Source organism: Miscanthus floridulus, chromosome 3, assembly GCF_019320115.1.
Source record: "Miscanthus floridulus cultivar M001 chromosome 3, ASM1932011v1, whole genome shotgun sequence".
NCBI lineage: Eukaryota > Viridiplantae > Streptophyta > Magnoliopsida > Poales > Poaceae > Miscanthus > Miscanthus floridulus.
In genome coordinates this window covers 23,310,956-23,315,901 of record NC_089582.1, presented here as the reverse complement: position 1 = coordinate 23,315,901, position 4,946 = coordinate 23,310,956, and positions in this window count along the sequence as shown.

Here is a 4,946-nt window from a genome sequence, read left to right as displayed (position 1 = left end):
CAATGATAGTGTCTAATGGATGATCTCTTGCAACATTGGTTGGTTGAAGTACTTGCACTTGATTGCTTGCATTTGATTGATAACTTGGTTGAGATGATGAACTAGCCACTTGTTGATCTTGCACTTTGTCATGACTAGCACTTGCTTGAACTTGATCATGAGAACCACTTGCTTGCACATTTGAGTTAGAGAGCACTTGATTCTTGTCATCTTCAACATCAATCACCTCTCTAGGCCTTATATCGCCAATGTCCATATTCTTCATTGCATTGACCAATTGAGTGCCTCTTACATCATCTAGATTCTCATCTTCCTCTTAGGAACCATTTGTTTCATCAAATTCCACATCATGAACCTCCTCAAGAGTATCACTAGCTAAATTCTAAACTCTATATGCCTTGCTAGTAGTGGAGTAACCAAGCAAGAAGCCTTCATCACATTTCTTTTCAAACTTGGTCAATCTAGTGCCTTTCTTCAATATGTAGCATTTACAACCAAAAACGCGAAAGTATGCTATGTTGGGCTTTCTTCCATTCAATAGCTCATATGGTGTCTTCTCCATCATGGGGTGACAATAGAGTCAGTTGCTATAACAGCAAGCCGTGTTTATTGCTTCGGCCCAAAATGAATGACTCACATTGTACTCACTCAACATTGATCTTGCCATGTCAATCAAAGTTCTATTCTTTCTTTCAACTAGGCCATTTGATTGCGGAGTGTACTTGGCCGAGAATTGATGTCTAATTCCAAATTCATCACACAACTCATCAATTCTAGTGTTCTTAAATGCACTACCATTATCACTTCTAACTTTCTTGATAGTTGTTTTAAACTCATTGTGAATGCTCTTGACAAATAATTTGAATGTTGCAAATACATCACTCTTTTCAACAAGAAAGAACACTCATGTGTATCTAGTGAAAGCATCCACAATCACAAATCCATATTTGTTTCCACCAATGCTAGTGTATGTGGTTGGTCTAAACAAGTCCATGTGCATCAACTCAAATGCCTTAGATGTGCTTATTATGCTCTTCTTAGGATGTGTGTTACCAACTTGCTTTCTGGCTTGACATGCACTACATAGCTTATCCTTTTTAAATGTGACATCTTTCAAGCCTCTAACTAAGTCATGCTTGATCAACTTGTTCAATTGTTTCATTCCAATATGACCAAGCCTTCTATGCCATAACCAACCCATGCTAGACTTAGTGATCAAACATGTTGTCAATTGAGCTTCTCTAGCATTGAAATCAACCAAGTACAGATTCTCATATCTAAATCCTTTGAAAATCAAGTTAGAGCCATCTACACTTATGATCTCTACATCATCCACACTAAATATGCACTTGAAACCAAGATCACACAATTGAGCTATCAATAATAGATTGAAGTTCAAGCTCTCTAATAGTAGCACATTGGAAATGCTCAAGTTATTGGATATTGCAATCTTACCAAGCCCTTTGACCTTGCCTTTGCCATTGTCGCCAAATGTGATACTATCAATCCCATTGCTCTTGTTTTCATTGATTGAATTGAACATTCTTGGATCACCGGTCATGTGTTGTGTGCACCCACTATCAAGCACCCAATGCCTTCCTCCAGCTTTATAATTGACCTACAAAAGAAGATCAATTCTTTTTAGGTACCCAAACTTGCTTGGGTCCTTGAAGGTTAGTTACCAAAGTCTTTGGTACCCAAATGGCCTTCTTCTTTGGGCCCACAATTGGTGTACCAATGAATTTAGCCTTCACACCATTGACACCCTTAACAAGCATATAACAAGAATCAAATTTAATTGAGGATACATTAGGTAGTTTGTTCTTACTAATCTTGTAATTTTGCTCTATATGCCCAACTTGCTTGTATCTATGGCAAAATCGACTATTGTCCTTCACAAAGCTAGCTTTGGGAGTGACAAAGGCTGCCTTACCTTTCTTGAGGGTATAGCCTAATCCCTCTTTGTTGAGAGAAAACCTTTATCTACCCAAGCACTTTAGCAAGCGGACATCTCCACCATAGGCATTGCCTAAGGCATGAGTGATCTCATTCACCTCCTTCTTGAGAGTCTCATTTTTCACCATTAGTGAGGCATCGCAAGTGAGACCATCACTCAAAGGTGAAGTAGAAGTAGTAGTGCTATAAGAAGTGTTAGTGGGAGCAACTACAATGGTCTTATAAAAAGTTTCATCAATATGATCACATGTTAGTCCTACATCACAAGACATGATCACTTGCTCTTTCTTGGCCTCTTCCTTCTTGACTTGCTCGATGAGAGAGGAGTGAGCTTTTTCAATCTTAGAGTGAGCTTTGCCAAGCTTCTCATGGGCTTCCATTAGCCTCTCATGAGTGGCATTGAGCTCATCAAGAGATTGCTCAAGAAATTTGACTTTCTTGTTCAATTCTTTATGCTCCTTTCTCTTCATCTCAAAGCAAGTGTGCACTTGCTCACACATGTCCATGAGCTCCTCCTTAGAGTACTCTTCTTCATCATCATCACTCCTACAAGCATCACTTTCACATTCATCATCATTACTCATATCATATTTTACCTTGGTAGGCTTTGCCATGAGGCATGTTGATGAAGTGTCGAAGATGGAGGGCTTGTTGTTGATGGCGATGCTTGCTAGTGCTTTCTTGATAGATTTTTTGCCATCATCACTAGAGTCATCACTATCCAAAGAGCCATCACTATCCCAAGTGACCACATAGCCTCCACCCTTCTTCTTTTGGAAGGTCATATTTCTCTCCTTCTTCTCCTTCTTTTCTTTCTTGTCCTTCTTGTGCTTCTTCTTCTCGTCCTCATCATTGTCACTATTATAGGGACAATCCGCTACAACATGATCGGGGCTCTTGCAATTATAGCATCTTCTCATATATTCTTTGCTTTTGGTGTGATCTCTTCTCTTTCTTGCACCATACCCCTTCTTCTTCATGAATTTGCCCATCTTGCGCACAAATAGAGCCATGGCCTCATCATCAATGTCACTAAGATCCTCATCATCACTTGATACTTTCTTGGACTTGCCCTTATTCTTGGATGATGAGCTAGCCTTGAATGCTACACTCTTCTTCTTTTTGTCTTCTTCTTCCTTATTGTCATCCTTGTCAACCCCTTCCCTTTCCACAAGGTATGTCTCTTGTGTCATGACATCACCAAGTACTTGGTTAGGGGTAATCTCCTTCAATCCTCCTCTTATGATAAGCAATCTCAATATCTCAAATCTTGGAGGTAGGCACATTAAGAAACGATGAGAGACATCATCATCCTTGATCTTTTTTCCCAAAGCCTTCAAGTCATTGACAATTACTTGCAACCGATGGAACATCTCCAGAATGCTCTCATCATCCTTCATCTTAAAGCTTGTCAACTTATCCTTGAGGATGTACAACTTGACACTCTTCACCGCCGGTGTGCTCTCATATGTTTCCTCCAATCTCTTCCACACCTCATTAGCTCTTTCACAATCCTTGATTTGCTCAAACACCTTGGAATCAATGGCATTGTATATGGTGTTGAGAACCATTGTATTGCATTGCTTGTTGGTCTTGTCTTGGTTGGTGGGATTGTCGGGATCAATGATAGCATAGTCATTCTCAGTCACTTCTCATACATGATCATTGATTGAACCAAGATACATCCTCATCTTTCTCTTCCAATAATTATAGCATGTGCCATCAAAGAATGGTGGTTTGCCCCCCATATGGTTGAACACAACTTGAGCCATAATTTAACACCGAGGTTGTTAAGCCTTCAATCAAATGGTGACCACGGCTCTGATACCACTTGAAAGGTCCTAATATGGCTAGAGGGGAGTGAATAGCCTATTTAAAAATCTACAAATCGACTAGAGCAATTTGATTAGTATAACAAATAGCAAAATGCAAACTTGCTCTAGATCTAAAAGGGTTGCAAGCCACCTATCCAACAATTCAAGTTGTTATGATCACTAGGCACACAATTTACAAGGTCACTGTTTACACTATAATTTGGAAGGAGGATCTCAAGAGCTCAAGAACTCCCAAAATCATGTCAGCAAGGAATCGATTATGTGCGGATCGAAACCAGCTGATTTGGATGCAGCGCTAGAATCGGTTTTCTTCAGGTAGCACCAGTAGATAAGGACAAAGTCTACGATCAGCGCCAGGACGGAATGTGATGGGCTCTCAAAAAGGGAAAGATTAGAGTCCAAGTTATCTTAAATTAGGAATGTTTCCTTTATACCTAGGATTGTAGCGAATTGTGATCGAGTAGGTTTCGTGTTTATACTCCGGGTATAAATACCAAACCCTGGTTCTTGTAAAAGGACATCAATCAATCAAATACAAAGTCAATTACTTTTTTTTGGCTCCGGCCACCCCTTAGGAGTAGGAGTAGAGTAGATCTCAGCGAGTTCTTCAGCGAGTACGGCTGCATCGATCTGGTCGACCTCCACTACTTATCTATAAGTACCATCATGGTTTATACCTCTGTTCGTATGGCTTCATCGATTTGGTCAACCCCCACTACGACTCTGGTATAGGCTAGTTATTGATTCTTGTCTAATTCAAGTATGGTCTGTGTGATTCTGCCTCACACCCCACTGCTTGAATTAGATCAAGGTCAAGTTATTGGCTCTACCTTGGTATGGTAGTCTTTGGTAGATTCATTAAGTTACCGATATTGTTTATTACTTTCATTGTTTATTTAATTATAGCAATATCACTCTGCCCGATTGAGATTGATCTGAATCGGCCTTATATCTTGTTTAACTCATCATTTGCTAATCTAAAACTAATACAATCTACATCTTAAGCGATGAGTTATATTTTTCATCGACTGTTTTGCATCAATCTTAATCATGCATAGCGTGCGGTTAAGGCATGTCCGATCTTGAGTAGATCTATTAGTTAATGAAAACCGTTCCATGGCCCATCATCACAGCCTGTGGGATTCTGCCTCTCAC